This window comes from Solanum dulcamara, chromosome 11 (genome assembly GCF_947179165.1).
Source record: "Solanum dulcamara chromosome 11, daSolDulc1.2, whole genome shotgun sequence".
Lineage (NCBI taxonomy): Eukaryota > Viridiplantae > Streptophyta > Magnoliopsida > Solanales > Solanaceae > Solanum > Solanum dulcamara.
This window is the reverse complement of record NC_077247.1, coordinates 14,594,747-14,614,407: the sequence shown is the minus strand read 5'-3', so window position 1 is coordinate 14,614,407 and position 19,661 is coordinate 14,594,747. Positions and strand designations below refer to the sequence as shown.

The 19,661-nt window shown below is 38.1% G+C and overlaps 1 long non-coding RNA gene across 2 annotated transcripts in view; it reads right to left on the bottom strand.

Moving 5' to 3' along the window:
• Positions 1-9,572: 9,572 nt before the first annotated feature.
• LOC129875296 (uncharacterized) overlaps positions 9,573-19,661 on the bottom strand; it is an 88,358-nt gene continuing 78,269 nt past the window's right edge. For both annotated transcript variants that reach the window (XR_008763135.1, XR_008763136.1), the window contains one exon: positions 9,573-9,780. This is a non-coding gene — a long non-coding RNA (uncharacterized LOC129875296). The remainder of the gene's footprint in view (positions 9,781-19,661) is intronic.

The following is a 19,661-nucleotide window of genomic DNA, read 5'->3' as shown; positions in this document are numbered from 1 at the left end:
CTAGGTAATATTTGGATATGGTTCTGATCGTCCATATTGATGATATTCTGATCTACTTGTGCAGTGAAGAAGAACATGCCAATTATTTGAGGATTGTGTTGTAAATTTTCAAAGACCGACGATTGTATGAAAGGTTTAGGAAATATGACTTTTGGCTAAGGTCAGTTGATTTCCTTGGTCATATGTTTTACGAAGAAGGAATTATGGTTGATCTGAAAAAGACAGAAGCTGTCAAGAATTTGCCTAAACCATGAATCCTTCTGATATTCAGAGTTTTCTAGTCTTAGCCAGATGGTTTGCGGAAGGTTTCTCTTCCATTGTATCGCCTTTGACTTCTTTGACTAAAAAGAAGGTAAAATTCCAATTGTCCAAGGCATGTGAGAAAAACTTCTAAGAGTTGAAGGATAGACTTATCTCCTCTTTGGTGTTGACTTTGACAGAAGGTTCCGATGGTTTTATTGTATATTTTGATGCTTCACAAGTTGGTCCTGGTTGTGTCTTAATAAAAATTGGCAAAGTGATAGCTCACTCTTCAAGGCAACTCAAGATACAGAGAAGAATAACCCAACTCATGAATTGGAATTGGCTGTAGTGGTATTTTCTTTGAAATTGTGGAGAAACTATTTCTATGGTGTCCATGTAGATGTTTTCATCGATCATAAGAGTTTACAATATGTATTCACTCAAAAGGACTTTAACCTTTATCAAAGAAGATTGCTTGAACTATTGAAGGATTATGACATGAGTGTTCTTTACCATCCGGGTAAGGCGAATGTGGTCACTGACTCTATTAGTAGATTGTCTATGAACAATGTTTCCCATGTTGATAATGAGAAGAAAGAGCTAGTACGGAATGTGCACATGTTAGCCCGTTTGGGTGTGCGATTGGTTGATTCAGAAGTGGGAGGAGTTATGGTGCAAAATAGTTTTGAATCGTCTCTTGTGGTAGATTTAAAGAAAAAAAAGATAATGACCCCGCTTTGGCTGATTCAAAAAATCGGTTACTAAAAAAGCTATTGAGACTTTCTCCTAAGGGGGATATGGTGTTTTGAGATATCAAGGCCGATTGTGTGTGCCTAATGTAAATGGTTTGAAATATATGATATTGCCTGAAGCTCATCCTTGGCGGTATTCTATTCATCTGGATTCCACAAAGATGTATCGAGATTTGAGGGAAGTGTATTGGTTGAATGTCATGAAATGGGTTATAACTGAATTTGTGTCTAAATGTCCCAATTGTGAAAAAGTCAAAGTTGAGCATAAAAAACCAAGAGGTTTGGCTCAAGACATTGAGATTCCTTTTTAGAAATGGGAAGCCTTGAATATGGATTTTGTTACTGGTTTGCCTCGTACTCGTAGGCAACATGATTCTATTTGTGTGATTATTGATCGAATGACTAAGTCGGCTCATTTTCTCCCCGTTAAGACTTCATACTCAATTGAGGACTATGCTAGATTGTATATTCGAGAATTGGTGAAGCGTCATAGTGTCCCACTGTCTATCATTTTTGATCGAGTTACTCAGTTCACATCTTAGTTTTAGAGATCTTTCCAAAAGGGCCTAGGTACCCAACTAAAGCTTAGCACAACTTTTCATCCACAGACGGGTGGTCAGGATGAACACACCATTTAGACTTTAGAAGATATGTTTAGAGTATGTGTGATCAATTTTAAAGGGAACTGGGATGACAATCGCCATTGATAGAGTTTGCTTATAATAACAGTCATCACTCAAGCATTGAAATGGCTCCATTTCAGGCTTTATACGGTAGGTAGTATATATCCTCTATCGGATGATTTGAAGTAAGTGAAGTTGCTTTAATAGGACCTAAGTTGGTATTTGAAGCTATGGAGAAAAGTTAGACTCATTAGAGAAAGATTAAAAATAGCCAAAACTCAAAAAAGTCCTATTTAGATATGAGGAGAAGAGAACTTGAATTTGAAGCTAACGATTGGGTCTACCTAAAAATTTCACCCATGAAGGGTGTGATGCATTTTGGTAAGAAAGGGAAGCTAAGTCCCCGCTAGTTGGCCCATACCAGATTTAAAGGCGAATCGGGAAAGTAGCTTATGAATTGGATTTACCATGTGCATCCAGTGTTTCATGTGTCATTATTGAGGAAGTTTGTTGATGATCCTAGCTCCATTGTACCATTAGACAGTGTTGAGGTTAATGAGGGTCTTTATTATGAAGAGGTTCCAGTTGAGTTAAGGTGTTATGGAGGAATCAAAAGGTTGAGGGTGCAACATGCGAGGCCGAGGCAGATATGATGTCCCGATATCCTCATATCTTTCCTTCCATTTCTAATTGAGGTATTTATCCCCTTCATGAACCAATTGGCCCAAATCATGCATTTCGGTTATTCTCATGGTTACATATGCATTCATGTTCACGAAATGAGTTTTAAAGTTATATTTTTGCTTAATATTAAAGATTACATAATTTTTTGCATTTTCGAAATATTTTGCATTCATGTTGCTCTGTCATGTTCCTTACCGTTTTCATCCATGCTAGCCTAAGTCCTATTCGAGGAAGAATTTTTCCAAGAGAAAGATATTGTAAGACCCCAGAATCTGAAAAAGTCAGAAAATAAGGATCAAAACATGAAAATCTGGAAAAGCTGTAAATTTTTGCACTAGGTGATGACCACGAAGGCCATCACGGTCCGTGGTGGGCATCACGACCCGTGATAAGCCACCATGGTGGTGCCCCTGAGGTTCACCCTTGCAGGATGAGGTCCACGATAGGGCACGATAAATCGTGAAATATTTCACGGACCGTGGTGAGTTTTGTGGGGCATGCACCACTCCCACTCTTCACGTCCCATGGTGTACTTTACGGACCATGAAGGGTCCTGTGAAGAAAGTTCTATAACTTTCCCTGCAACTCTCAAAAATTCAAGATCAAGTCAAACATCATGAAGACCACCACGGACCGTGATGATGCATCACAGGCTGTGATGGGTCCTCCGTGGTGAGTCCCAGCTTCAGTTAAATGAGGGGTATTTTAGTCATTCTATATTATTTTATTAATCTATGTGGACATTTTTGGGACTAGATTCAGTACAAAAATATCCCAAATACTCTTTAATCTATTCTTTTCCCTCATTACTCACAATTAACTAAAAGACTTCTCTGTCAAGGTTCCTCCAAAATTCATCTTCTTTATCAAGTTTTTGGCTAGGGTTTATTCAAGAACAAGTCTACTTTTTCAATTTCAAGGTCAAATTAAATTAAGGTATGTATGGATTGATCTAGGGTCCCTTTCACGTATCGAGTCCCAAGGTTTCTACTTAAAGTTTTATAAATTTCAATTGAGTTTGTAGCCCTAATCTTATGAATTGCATTGAGATGTTTAAATTATATTTTTTTAATCATCATATTTGATCATTATAAGTATGTTTCTATATGAATTACATGATTTTAAGTTCAATTACGATTGCCCATGCATAAAGCCTATTTGCTATGATAAATTATGAAGTATGATTATGAATCTAATGTTTGCAAGGTGTTGTCATCATTATCATTCAAATTGATTAAACATAAGAGTTTTACTCTAAATTCAAGTACGAATTGTGATCATGAATCACAAGTACATTCAAGATATGAATTGCATGCAAGTTATAAAGTAAGGTGACTTAGGACCCTATGTGGTGACCTAGAACCTAACTGTTTGAATTATGCAAATATGATTGTAATGATGAAAGGAAAATTTTCATATTACAAGTATGTTATGAAATAAGCTACTCTATGAACTGTGAAGTTGATGAATAAGTTTATGATATATGGTAAGTATGATTACTGTGTTATGTACTCTGTGGGATTTGACTTAGCATCTAATAATGACTTAAGGTGGGGGCTCAACCTACAGGGTCCTTATATAAAGTCTCTTGTCTCATAACTACTTGCCATCGTAGGTTGCCTTATGTCTTAGCTAGTAGATCTACATATAGCGTATGTTTGTGACCCGCTAAATAGGGTAGAGTCTACCTTAGCAAGTAGATACCCCTTTTTTGGTGTAGGGGTAACATCAAGATTCCATATTAAAGCTTGCATGGTATTATTGTCGTTTATGGTTCCTATCCCACACATATATGATCTCTTATGTATTTTCACGATTTCAACCGTGCTTTTCAAATGCTTTGATCATTATCATTCTGTCACATCTTTACTTATCTCATCTTTTATGTATTTACTTGATCATTGCATCCCATTATTTACATTGCATGTCATGCCCTCATACTTAGTCTATTCAAAGTACTAACACATATTGTTGCCTACATTGTCTTATAATGTAGGGGTTGAGGTTGAGGATCACTTTCCCACGCGTGGCTAGTGAGCTTTCTATTGGCGAAGTCTTGGTGAGTCCTCCTATATCGGGAATAAGTTATGATTTGTTGTTGTTCTTTTCAAAGAATCTTGTAATGTATTATTTTTAGGGTGAGCAAGGGACATGTCTTAGCCCCTGTACAGGTTCTTGATTAGAGTCATTGTTGGACAATTATGTAGAGTCTTATGTAGTCGAATTATGTTTCCCTTACGTTTTATGTTATACTCTTTTCTATGCTATTTCTATATTTGCTTTACCTAATGCATGATTATGATATGAACAAAAGGTTTAGTTGGATACCTTGGGGTTTTGATCATCATGTGACGACTAGGACCTAGGTAGGGTTGTGACACTTTGTCTTTCGTCACCTCTTATTTAGTTGTTAAGTTTGGGATCCTTTCTGAGCATATTTTAGAGCCTTTTAGTGTTTCTACTCCTTTTGGTGAGTCTATTCTAGCTAAGAGAGTTTTGCATGGACTAGCTTATGCTTGTTATTCCTCAGTTGATTGTAAAACCCGAGTCATCAAGGTTTAGTGTCTGAATGAGCAAATTATTGAGTGGAAAGGTAGTCCAGCATTGCCTAAGGTTAAATTAATTTAATACCTTGATAGAAAGTTAGTTTCTAAAAGGTGTATCTACCATATTGTTCGAGCTAGAGATAATAGTATGGAGACACCATCCCTTTAGTCAGTTCCTATTATGAGTAAGTTTCCTGAAGTCTTTCCTAAAGATTTACTTGGAGTCCCTCCTGATAGAGAGATAGACTTCAAAATAGATGTTCTTCCCGATAGTCAACCTATTTCTATTCCACCATATAGAATAGCTCCAGCCTAGTTAAAAGAGTTGAAAGAGTAGTGATATGTCTTTTAGATAAGGGATTTATTAGGCTGAGTGTCTCACCTTGGAGCGCTCCTATCGTATTCATGTAAAATAAAGATGGTTCCCTTAGATTGTGTATTAATATCTTCAATTGAATAAGGTCACCATAAAGAATAAATATCATCTTCCGAGAATCGATGACCTATTCGACCAACTTCAGGGTGTGACTTGTTTCTCTATGATAGACCTCATAATAGGATACTATCTATAGAAAGTGAGAGAAAGTGAAATTCTGAAGACAACTTTTAAAACCATATATGGTCACTTTGAGTTCCTAGTTATGTCCATTGGTTTGACTAATGCTCCTGCAAAATTCATTGAACTTATGAATAGAGTGTTCAAGTAGTATCTAGACATATTTGTTATCGTATTTATCCATGACATTCGGATCTATACGAGAAACAAGGAGGAGCATGCCAACCATCTTAGATTTGTTCTCCAAGCTCTTAAGGAACGAGTGTTATATGGTGATTTTTTGAAGTACAAGTTCTGGCATGCATCTATGGCATTCCTAGGCCACATTATTTCTGGTGATGGTATCCAAGTGGATTCATAGAAAATTGAGGTAGTAAAGAACTGGCCCAACCCCATTTCCCTAACTGATATAAGAAATTTCTTGGGTTTGACTATGTCACAACCCGATTTCTCGAGTTATGATGTCACCTACTATATAATCCACCAGTAGGTAAGGCAAACCATAACCTAGAACAACATTTAATGTGTTTAAGACTAGAAACTAAACAAGTATAAGCAATTTAAATATAAACAAAATAGATACGTGGAAAAAGCCAAAATATATATATATACAAATGATCTCTCCCAAAACCTGGAAGTCACAAGTATAGAGCTGCCTAAATAAAAGAGTACAAGTCCCAAAAATGGACCACAGAAACAAGACTTTTCTCAAAAACAAAAGACTAGTCAAATATATATACAGATGGAGACCAAAACAGTACAAAAAATACCATGTGCTCACCCTCATCTCCTAATCAGACTGCTGCAAGCTTGAATCAACCCTATCCATTGGTGCTCAAATATACATCACAAAAATAGATGTAGAGTGTAGAATGAGCACCAAGATAATGGGTACCCAGTAGGCATCATAGACCGATAGTACTTGAAAAGTAAAAGCAATATGAAAAGAAAGAATAAAACAGAATAGAGGTCACAAATAGAAGTCTAAGGTAATGAAATGCGTATGAGTGTAGAAAAGATCCTAACTAAAGTAATCTACAAGCTAGCTACACCTAACTGGACCCCTCATGAGCCTAGAAGGTACACTCATGCATAAGTTTAAATAAAAATCTGAATGCACCCATATAAGCCCAAAGAGTACACAAAATAGCTATAACTACCAGCAACTGAATTAGAGAGCCTAAGACCAGAGAATGCAATACCATAACGTTAAACTGAACCAGCAGAATCTGGCAGATAAGAGGTTAGGCCTCTAATGAGATTCTCACCAGAAGTATCAAATTAATTAATCATAAGTGTCGAGTAACTGAGGCCGAATCTCTAACCGGATGCTCTTTATAAGGATTCAAATGATTGACGCCAGACCTTTAATCAAATTCTCTTTGAAGGTGTCAATGTGGTCGAGGCAGAAGCTTGAATCCGAATGTTCGCTAAAAGTGCCAATACTACTACTTCAAGTGCTCCCAACTGTCTATAGTCATGAATATCTGTGGAATGCCATCCACACCTAGCAAAGAAATTAACCCATTTAAACTAAACCCAAAACCATTTTTGAATTGTAGAACGAAACTTGGTGTCGCTGTTAAAACTCATAAAGCTGCAACATTGGTGAAGTAAGGATAGTGTATCATCTGAGCAAGCGTACCGCATAGCTAAGGCTCAAACTAACAGACTTTGTTCTACTACACTAGTCTACAGGGATCTAATCCGGTCAAAGAGACGTTAAGGAAAACTTAAGGCCTATCGGGGTCTGAATAATGCATTTCTAAGGAAAGCAATAATCAAACCTAGACCAAGTCTAAATATTCTCCAAATGAAAAGGAAACCTAGTATTAAAATATAACACAATGCATGGATGATCAATAAAGGCAAGTAACATGCTCAATGGTACCAAAACAATTCCCGAAATTGGCCTAAAATATTATTTCTAAACGTCTAAGAATGATTCAATATCTACCCAACCCCAATTCTAACTAATAAACAAGCATTCACATTCGCAAGATCAATCTAAAGAGAGGGTAGGCATAGCCTACTTGAAGAACGATCACGAGCAATCCACAATCAAATAACCATACTTTCCCCTTCTGAATGATCTCCGAATGCTGTCACACTATCAAAAATAAGTACACAATGTTAATCCATTCCTTTCAATAGTAAAATTACTAAAATTGGAGATAGGCGAATTTTGAAGCAAAAATGGAAATGTAGGACCCGCTCTTGTAATTCTAAAAATGACTCAAAAATGGAAATGTGGGACTTGCTCTGGTAATTCCAAAACCGACTACATGAAAAGGTCTAAATTCCTCCCCGAACTTACGTTGCAAAATGGAACACAATTTAGGGCTCGGAATAGCCCAAACACGAACATACAAGAAATTCAACAATTAATCCCAATTAAAGCTATGGAACAAGTAAAAACAAGCATTTACCTATAATGAAGACTCCCTAACACTTTTTGATCAATATCCCATGTAACCACAATAATAATGAACCTACATGACTTAAAATGACCTAATTTTGACTTGTATAGCTCCCATAAATGAATTTTGAAATTGCTTAAATGAGCTGAGTTCGTCCTTGGTCTTTTTAATTAAAAGACCAAGGATTTAATATCCACGAACTCGGATATAGTATCCTATGAATATGGAGAAGAAGAAGCTAGAACTCTTCTATCATGGAGTCCTCCACACGAATGTTGAGCAGGAAAAGGCAAATATCTCCCAATGCAGACACTGACCCACAAACGCAGAGAAAAAACCATAAGACCTCCGTGAACATAGAGAACAAAGAGCTCTTCTCCCTAAATGCGACCAAGGGGCCCACAGATGCAGTGAACAAAATACTCTTGCACCAGCAACTACTGCAACATGATATTTGGCTTTGTCCAATTCTTCAGTGGGGTGCTCTAGATTCTTTCAGAATCCCGTGCATGCAAAAGAGATATGCTACCCCCAAAAAAATTGTTGTCCTGGACTCAATAGCACATTTGAAATTTCTATATGAGTTCTTTTTAATGAAAAGTAGGTCCCACACCCAAATTCCATTTTTAGTAAAATTCTACAACAGACCTCAGGATTAGACTAGTAGCCTTGAGAAGCAAACAAAAGGTCATTTTAGATCAAACTTTGCATTTAAGAAGTAACTGCACTTACATAATTTTCATTCGAGCGCATTTTCCTAGAATATTGACAAAGGCCAACCTTAGGCCAAATTTCAAAGGTTAAAGTGCCCAATGGCCCCAAACTCGCACCGAATGCCTCGATACACATGACACTATGATACTGGCCTAATTTTTCCATTTTGGAGTTGATGAAACTATTAGAATTCCATTCTAAGGTCGTTTACTTGATGTTATGACCAAATCAACTTTCCAAATTTCAAAAGCTCCAAAGTAGAGAAACAGGCCTAAACCCCAAATGAACAACCAGGCAACCAAACGATTAGTGCCAGCAGGTCATAATTAACTTGGAGTCACTATAAGAATGCTCTAAACAATTAAAAGAAGGCATCATGAAAAAATTATCTAGAGGATCCTTACACGTCGATTACTATAGGAGGTTTGTTGATGGATTTTCACCGATATCATCTCTATTGACTAAGATAACTTAGAAGAAGACCAAGTTTCTATGGTCAAATGCATGTGAAAAAAGTTTTCAAGAGTTGAAAATGAGATGGCTACTGCTCCAGCTTTGACCCTGTCCGAGAGAACAAATGGTTTTGTCATTTATTGTGATGCATCAAGAGTTGGACCAGGTCTTATTTTGATGCAGATTTAAGAAATCTAAAGATCCATGAGAGGAATTATCCTACTCATGATCTAGATATGGCAGCGGTAGTATTTGGTATCAAGATTTGGCATCACTATATTTAGGGTGTACATGTGGACGTTCTTACTAATTACAAGAGCTTACAGTATGTGTTTAAACAAAAAGAGTTGAACCTAATATAGTGGATATGACTGGAGTTTGTCACTACCCAATTTCTTAGGTTATGATGGCACCTGTTAACACCCACAAGAAGGTAAGCCTAACCCTTAATCCTTAGCTTGGAACCATAGGCAATGGGCCATCAAGCGGAAGATGAATAAATAAAGTGAAAAGTAAGTAATAATGAGAAGAAAGAGAACAATTGAAACAATACAAGAAACCCCCATGACCTGGCATCACTCAGTAATCGAGCATCTAAAATAAATACAAATACAAGGCTTTTACAAGTACAATATGAGTACAGAAAATCTTCAAAAAAAAGTAAAGACTAGTCCTATTCCAACATGGATGGAAATCGGCAACTCCGACACCGCCAGGAACTCACCAAATCTCCGAATCAGAAGCTGCTCTACATCAATCCAAATCAATGGCCAGAACCCGTACTATGATCTGCAGGGGGTAGAAGTGTAGTTGGAGCACCAAATAAATAGTACTCAGTAGGCATAGGCCGACTGATCTCTACAGATAAAGCAAGTATAATTCTGAGGTAATCAGGCAAATATAGCACAAGTAAACAAATATGATATAACACAAAGTGAAGTAGAATGTTACACCTCACCCTTTTAAACTCAGAATGTTTCATAAGTTCCTTGGACATTACCATATGAACCGGATATGCTACGACACTATCAAACGGCTCTATGGAAGGGAGAATGTGATACCCCATACTAGAGAAGGTTGGAGATGAAATCATAAGAGTCCGGAAGGAATTGGAGGCCAAGTAATGAGTCGTAGGACTCGATTTACCTATGTAAGCTACTAAGTTAAAAGTCATATGCACTTGAGCTACTTAAGCATATATCAAACTTACGTAGAACGGATTACATAGGTACACAAAATAAGACGAGATTACGAGCCCGCGAGGAAGGGAAAAAAAGACGACACGTGGTAGCCAATGATGAAGCGACACGTGGCAGCACCTCAAGCAGGCAGGTGACCCACCTGCTTGGGGTCAAGTAGGTGACCCACCTGCTTGGGGAGGTGGACCCCACTGCCACGTGGCAGCACCCCATTGGCCGTGTGTTGAGATGGCCCAATAAGGGCTTGACACGTGTCACTCTTAGGGGATGACACATGTCACCTTATATATATATATATGTGTATATGACTCCTTAGTTGTTCATTATCCAAAAATAGCAGCAGCCTTGGAGAAAAAAAAAACGTGAAAGAGGGAAATAAAGAGGCAGCCATCATTGTTGAAGATTTAAGGTTAGTTTTCCAATTTTCTTCCGTGAATTAATTATATACGGTGTACCTTAAGTACGTGGATACGTATATATGTATTTTAAGACCTTCATGGAAGTAAAACTCCAGCTTTGCAATTGGAATTTGGAAGAGAAAATAAGAGAAAACGTTAATTAATAAACCCGTTTTTGGAAGGGACAGTGGTTAGTAATATTGGTATAACTTCTTGTGTAAAGATTCGTTTCGAGTGATTTAATATGTTTTGGAAAGGTATTTCGTGGTTCTATAACTTTCATTCAGACTAAAAAATCCAGTTCTACTTGTATCAGCTTGAAAAGTGGTGATGAAGTGTAGAGGAGGTACTGCTCAAATTTGGTTTTGGAAATCCTACACGGACAGCTGTGAGTATTTTGGTCATATCGTTTTGTACAAAATTTATGTAGGGATGATTCGAAATTGTTTGCGACCCTAAGACACATGTATATAACTTTCATGAAGGACATAAATCCTGTTTCCCTCCATTACCCCTTCGAAACGAAGCGACAAGGTAAAACAGTAAGCTGTCCAGATTTCACATTTTGGATAGTTTTGGCGAGTTTGACAAGTTTAACGTAAGGTAAGGTTTCTTCTTTAAATTTGAGCTTTATGTGTTCTGATGGAGAATGTTACACGCCCTATAGGTGGCTGGAAGTGTGCAAATATCATTGGAATACTTGGCATTCGGAATAAACTAAAGTGTAGTCGTTATAGTCGAATTGTCGTCAAGGTAAGGCGTTGTTCTTGTGAGTTGCTTCTGCAGGGGTGTTGTGTCTTGTTGCAGGGACTAAATATGTTCTAATGTGGATTAGGGTGCTTCTGGTTGAGTCCACATGACCCCCCGTTGCGTATAATTAAAGGCGTTGTAAAATAAAGACTAGACACCCTATTTGATATCATCTTTTTGAATAAGTCGTTTGGAGTTTATGTTGTATATTGTTAGTATGAATTGCTGTAGGTTGTTGTTGTTGGTTGGCTGTAGGTCTTAGGGACCTAATTGGAAATTTGGATAGGGCACATTATAGGGGAGGTGCTGCCCAATTTTTGTTAACGCCTTAACAAACTAAAGAACTAGTCGAGGAAACGACTAAGGGAATAGATTCCATTAACATTAAGGCGTAACCTCAGATACTGAAAAGTTAAGAGTAGTTGATATTCGTATTACTTTATATTGAATAGGTTCAGAAGACGACGAGGCGAGCAGGATAAAGGGTAACTCCCAAGAGGTATGTAAAGCTTTCTCTTGGCATGTTTTGGTATATGCTCGTACAACTATCTTTCTTTCCTTTTGGCAAGTTTTAGCCTTAAGTGAATTATGTGTGGAATGTGGGGATAATTCCATTCCCAAAACTCCAAGTACGCCTCATAACCCCTATCCACTGCTTAGTTTTGGAATTTCTGTAAGGATTGAGTATTGCCTAGTAAGGCTTCTACATGTTAAATAGTAGTGTGTGAAAAGCTATCTCTCATTTTCCTTGACACGTATTTGGTACAAAAATGAGATTATGATGCCATAATGATTCACCGAGCCCCATGATGGGCCGGGTACGAAATATGTGTATGCAGATCCCCTGAAGGAAAGTACAGACTATATAAAGCTTATTCTCTTTCTTCTTTTGGGCATGCCTTTGTCTTAGTTGTAAGTTGAATATGATATGAGCTCTAGGGTAACTTTATTCTCGAACATCTCTTACTTACTTCTGAATATTGAACTCCTATAGTAGCCGAACTATTTCCCTGGAAACTGTTATATGCTAAAGAGATAACAAATATACAGGCTCCAAGTCTTACAGACTTTTTGTTAACAAATGTTTCTGGTTCCATAAGCGATTTGGCTTTACTTTAGTACATGTCTAGGAGCCCCGAGATTATAATTGATATTGCCCATAATGGCATTTAGAAGTCACTCGAGATGACTACACTACTACTCGAGTCCTCCGACAAAATTTTAATCTTCTTATACGGTCAAGTCTCTAATAATGATTTAAATTGCATATAGTTACTCACTACTCTACTCGTGTATATTGTAACACTTCTTTCCCTGAGTCCCGGGCCAGGATATGTTCTCGTGCACAGTTCATTGCATTATTCACTGAGTCCCTCAATAGAGGGCCAGGATACGTGTATAAATATATGATGATGTGTTGTAATAAGGTAGTGATGGCACTGGGGCCATGATGGTTTTACAAAGATGATTTTACAGAGATGATTCACCGGACCCCCGAAAGGGCCGGCTATATGATATGACTCGAACATGCATGTTTTTGTAATTCATAAAGTACAGGTACAGGTTTCTGAATTGATATCTTATCCCCTGATTCTCTATCTCAGATATGTTTCCAATTGTATTATATTATGTTTTACATACTCAGTACACATATCGTACTGACCCTCTTTCTCGGGGGGCTGCGTTCATGCCCGCAGGTACAAATACAGATTTTGGGAGTCCGTCAGCTTAGGATTCCATGCAGCTCAGCTGGAAGAGGCTTCATTGTATCGGAGCCTAATTTTTGATACTGTCCACGGATGTATAGAAATTGTTTTATCCATTCAGGGGTACGGCGGGGGCCCTGTCCTGCCATATGTTGTCATTTATATGTTTAGAGGTCTGCAGACATGTATATGTGGGTTGTGTATGTCAGTTTGATTCAGCTGGGTCTACATGATATATGATATATGTTATTATGTTATGGCAGCCTTGTCGGCTTGTGTGCCCTGTCATGTTGTGATACAAACGAAAAGGGCTACAGTTTATGAAAATGTTATCGCCCAGTGGGGCTCTGTTACATGATATTGTCTTGTTTACGATTCAATGTGACCTCAGCTAATAGATATGTGTACGGGGGGTCCAGGTCGGACCCCAGTCGCGGCCTACGGGGTTGGGTCGTGTCATAGAAAATGAGAGTAAAAAGGTAGGATATATATAACTATAGAAGATAAAGTAAAAGAATGAACCTGCACATGCAAGCCACAACCTATTTACAGAAAAAAACACCAAAGGAGCCAACTAATCAAGGACAGAAACACTGTCTATCATAGCTAATCACATATCAATAAAGAACCATACCAACTAAGTCATATAGGAAAACCCCAACAACAACAACCCAGACTAAGATACCCTGCAACCCAACTACAAGTATAACAAGAGATACGAACAAGTAAAATCAGACAATAATTAATCAGATGCCCATACCCCAAGAAGGTACAAACAATAACAAATATACCCCCAACACCAATAAAATTAGGGACCACACCATAAAAGCATACTGGTGATAGGTGATGCTAATGAATGCAAGTTTGTAGTAAAATCTAGCAACATCATCGATGGCTCTGAAAAATCAGCAAAGAATGTATAGACCTACCCTGGCCCCCAGCCTACCATGTGGGACCCAGATAGCTCCCTCATCCAATTCGGTGGTGCACTAGCCAGAGGATCCCATAGGGGACGTGGAATATCTGTATATATTGCCTGGGTCCGAAAAAGGTCTTACATAGACATATAATATACCCGTAGTAGTACCAAAGAGTGAGCATCCAAGCTGATGTAGAAGGGATAACGCTACGCCAGATATCCATAAATCAAAAGGGCCACCCAGCAAGATAGTACACTCCCAAAGATATGGCCTAGCTAGCAAGAGTAACTCAGGGGCATCAGTGAGTCAATAAAGGGCATCGACGCACCGAATAGCCAAGTAAAACTAAGCATATCCTAGATGCCTCTAATTCCTCAGGTAGAAAGAGGAGCACATCTATGATGCCTCACTAGTTTCAAAACCAGTGACCAAGTATTCTGGTGGTATGAATCCTGTTAAAACCAGTTCAAAAATAGTAAAAATATGGGAAAGCCTTCTCAAAAATAGTAGTTAAATTTGAATATCAATATCAGGATTGTACCACAAAACCAGTGAATAAGCTCAATCAAATGCAATAATGCCATCACCAGCATCGAAAATAGATACACGCATCCATAAAGAAAATACCAAGTCCTAGCACACTAACAAGTCAAGAGACTAACCTAGGATCTAATCGCTCCTCGAATACAGCGTCAGGACTAACAATAGATAACAGGTAAGATGGCATCATAAGCCTAACACAAAATAAAAATGAAATAATTGAGACATGGCTCTGAATCATATAGGGGGAGAAATATCTCTAGAATTTATGCCTTACCCCAAAATATGTGTTACACCCCACACTCTTGAGCTCAGAATATATCTTAAGCTTCTTAGAAGTTATCATGTGAGACGGATAATCTACGACACTATCAAACAACTCTAAGGAAAGGAGTATGTGATAACCCCTAGTAGGGAAGGTTGGAAGTAGGGTCATGAGAAGTCGGAAGGACTAGGAGGCCAAGTAATGACTCATGGGACTCGACTTACCTACGTAATCTACCAACTTAGAAGTTTCACACACTTGAGATACTTGAGTATATACCAAGCTTGCATAGCAAGGAGTTCACGGGTTCTTAAAATAAAATGAGATTACGGACCTACGAAGAGAGATAAGAGCACCACGTGGCAGCAAGAGGAGGCGCTACATGGAAACTTGGGAAAGTGACACATGGAAGAAGGTGACCCACCTACTTGGGGTCAAGTAGGTGACCCACCTTCTTGGGGGTGGGCCCCACTAAGGACACATGGATGCCTAGGAGACATGGCATGGATACGTGTCCCAATAGGGGCTGGACACGTGTCACCTCCTAAGGGAGTGTATATACACATGTAAAGATGGATAAACTTCAGTTTTTACTTCAATTATTCATCCTTGGCTTAAGAAAGTTGAGAGAAAATGTGAGAGTTGGAAGAAAGGTAGCCACGGGTTTGGTTAATTAAAGGTAAGCCTTCAAGTTTTGTTCTATGAATAAATTATTTAAGGTATCCTACAGTTATATAGCGGTGTTTAATAATGTAAAATCTCATTTTGGGGCATCAAGGAAGAGATACAAACAGTCCGCTAATTTTCAGCATATTAAGAGAACTTTTGAGACAAGTTTTGGAAAGTTTTAGCAAGGTATGGCTTGGTTCTCTTCTCCCACATTTTGGTAAGGGTTTGGAAATTATATGAAGGTGTTAATGATGTAAATTTTCTGTTTGGATCAGCATAAAAAGGGTAACAAGCAGCCACAAAATTTCAGCCGCAACTAGAGAACTTCCGAGGCAAATTTGGCAAGCTTTGGCCAATTTTGGGTAAGGTAAGGGTTTTCCTTTCAATTTTGAGTTTATTGTGTGGTTATAGAGTGTATTACACATCTTATATGTGGTTGTAACTATAAAAATTGCACAAGGATGCTTGAAGTCGGAAACAAACTAAACTAAGGCCATCATAGTTAAATCGAATGGCGAGTAGGGTGTTGTGGCTGTTGTGCTGGGATTGCAGGTGATTTTATTGTGTGTTGCAGCTGTAAAACGTTCTAAAAGGTGTGTGGGAGCTTCTGGTTTCAGCCACACGACCCTCCGTTCTATACGGTTAAAGGTTTTATAAAATAATGACTAAAAACCCTATTTTGGTATCGTAGTTTTAAGCGAGTTAGTTGGAGGTTGTATTGTGTAATGTTGCCATATTTTAATTGTATATGAGCTGCTGATTGTTGTTGTTGGTTGTCTGTAGTAATGTAGAGTGTAATTGGAAGTTTGGATAGGGCAAGTTATAGGGGAGATGCTGCCCGATTTATGTTAACCCCATAACTAATGAATAGACTAGTCAAGAAGAGTAAATAAGGAAATGATTCCTATGGATGATTGATTTTGGATTAAGGGGCTGGAGAGTTGAAAGTTATTAATATCAGTATTACTTTCCTGTTAAATAGGTTCAAGAAACGACGAGACAAGCATGGTTAAGAAGAATCCATAAGAGGTATGTGAAGCCTATCTCTTCTTTCTATTGGCATGTCTTAGTCTTAAGTGGATTGTATATGTAATGTGGGAATAATTCCATTCATACAACCCCGAGTATGGTTCGTAAATCTTATTCACTTCTCGATGTTCGATCTCCTGCGATAGTTGAGTTATGGCCTTGTAAGTCATTGACATGATGAAAAGTAGTACAAGTGAAGCTTATCCTTTTCCTCTCTTGAAATAGTTTAATGTAAATGAAATGATATATGATATGAGTTAGAGGTAATTCCCTTTGTAGGTTCCGGGCATAACTTATGACTTGTACTCACCTTTGAATGGTAAGGGTCTTAAAGTAGTTGAACTACGACCCTCGAGCCTTCCACATACTAAACAATGATTGGATGTGTAAGCTCCTAGACCTAGAGGCTCTTGGACATACTTTATGATAATATGTTGAGGGATGTTTGTTATGTTACCAAGTTTTACTTGCACGTATATGCATTATTATATTATATAGGAATCAAGCTGGATGTTCCTTGGCACTAACATGGTATATGTATAGGGATTGGGTCATATGTTCCTCGGCACTAACATATTATATGTATAGGAATTGGTCCGTACGTTCCTCGGCACTAACGTATTATATGTATAGGGATCGAGTTGTACGTTCCTCGGCACTAATGTATTATATGTATGGATTAGGCTGAACGCTCCTCGGCACTAACCTAATATATATATGGATCGGGCTGTATGTTCCATAGTGCTAATAGTATACATATGCCTACGATGATAAAATGATGCATTTGTTACACCGAGTCCCCGAGAAGGCCGGATACGGAATATGATACTGGTATACATGACCTTATTTTGTAAGGTGCAGGTACAGTACTCTGTTAAATTTCATACTTGTCCCCTACACCCCTATGTAACTATAATTTCCTTATGATGTTTTTTACTTTACATACTCAGTACATATATTGTACTGACCCCCCTTTCTTTGGGGGATGCATTCATGCCCACAGGTACAGACAAAGGTTTTGGGAGTCCGTCAGCTTAGGATTCTGCTCAGCCAGTTTGGAAGAAGCTCTATTATACTGGAGCCGAGTTTCTGTACTTAGTATTAGATGTATATATTTGCTTATTCAGGGGTACGACAGGGTCCCTGTCCCACCATAGGATATGGTTGCTATTTTTAGAGGTCTGTGGACATATGTATGTGGTTTATGTGTAAGTTGTTCCAGTTGTGCCTATACGGTATGTTGTAACATTATTACACTATGGCAGCCTTGTCGGCTTGTATGTTTTCTTATCTGTTGGTACACTAAGAGTCGAACAGGAAACAAGTTTACTTATAATTGGCAGGGGTACATGTGTGTATCTAGTTCGGGCACCCGTCACGGCCTACGAGGTTGGGTTGTGACAGAAGTGGTATCAGAGTAGTTCATCCTTAGAATGTCTATAGACGGTGTCTAGTAGAGTCTTGTTTATCGATGTGTTATGCACCACATCTATAAACAAAAGGCTATAGGACATTTAGGATGTTACTTTCTTTCAGATCTAAGATCGTGTGATAGAGCCGAGTCATAGGGAGTGAAATTCCTCATACTAACCTATGATTGTACTAGGAGGAAAACATTGATAGAAGAAAGTAACTGACGATATTGGAAGTTACAAAGCACGCAAGTAAGCAAAGGCACGGAAGACATATGTCACATAAGGTGTTGAAATACGATTGACATATAAAGCTAAAAGGTGAAAGGAAAAGTATATAGGAAAGCGCAATAGGTGGAGTTTGAGTGGACATACGAGGTAAGTCCATGTTCATACTGTCAATTGTGGGCGCCCTGTGTGGCTTCTATATGATATGATCTGAATATATACATGTGTGCCCTGTGAGGCACTATTGGCATTTTTTGCGTGTAGTTGTTCAGATAGTAAGAAATATAGAGGAAACTCTGCCCAAATTTTCCTAGAAATAAAAGGAGAAAGAGATAGAAGGTTGTAGTACGTCTTGCCCATAATAAGGATAAGACTAACTAAGAAGGTTAAGTAACCCATAGTAAGAATCGTGAAGAAGGTTAAGCAGTGCTATACTATGGGATTGAATGCACACAGGATACCATGTGAATATAATGAAGATCGTTATGAGAATAAGGAAAGCTTAGTAAGGAAATAACTAAAAGGTATGGCGTGGTCCATGTGATTAGAATATAAAGATAGGTGATAATTGGAAAAGCAAGCTAGGGAACAAATAAGAAAGACTTATCAAGTCTATATGGAAAGTTTTGAATAAAGGTTATATAACGACGGAAAGGATAGCTGGTGCAAGGGAATAAAGGGTAATATGGAATTCCTTGCTACCAAAAATAGACATGACATGGAGGAATAATAAGAAAGTTCTAACAGATGCACCCAAGATTGACATAAGTAACTGAATACGAGGATGGAGCGAAAAGAGAATGTATCGTAATAAGTTTAAAGGGATAGTACAACAACATGGTTTTAAGGTAGACCTATTATTAAGCCAAGCTCGAGATGTTGTTAAGAAAGTGAGCATCAAGCGCACGGCAAGGATGAATCCCATAAGGCATAAAGAAGTATTGTGTATACGTGACTCGAGTACCAATAATTAGACTAGACAAGCACCTCACGATTAGGTTAAGATGTCATCCATGGGCAACCAAAGGTATGGAGGATGTAAAGGAAGGCATAGATATGGTGCAGTATACCAAATATATTGGAAAAGAATCATACACATTTGAAAATTTGAAATAAGGGCATAAGGTAGAAACAAACAGATAGTGACATGGGTACACCCTAAAAAGGGGAAGTGGCTTCAAGTGAGATCCCATACTGGCAGAGTTAACAAGATCTAAAAGCTAGCAATGAATGGATAAAAGCCAAGATGATATCTGAGACAGTACGGAGGATTATTGGGAAGGACCTTGAATAGTGTGATGGATACGACAAAAAAGGATGGATACGACAAAGGAATGATAACGAGTAACTTAAATTGTAAGGGATAACCGGGCTACACTCGACTAAAGGTTAAGGTGTTGTCAACCAAGTTATTGGCTACTGAGGTAGACTACATATAGGCAACAAACGCAAGAGGATAACAAAATCTCTCCTATATTGGAATATGAGAAAACTTAATAGAAAGTGAAGGAAGCAAAACAAGTATAACAAAAGAGACTATAAGCGTGTGTTAGT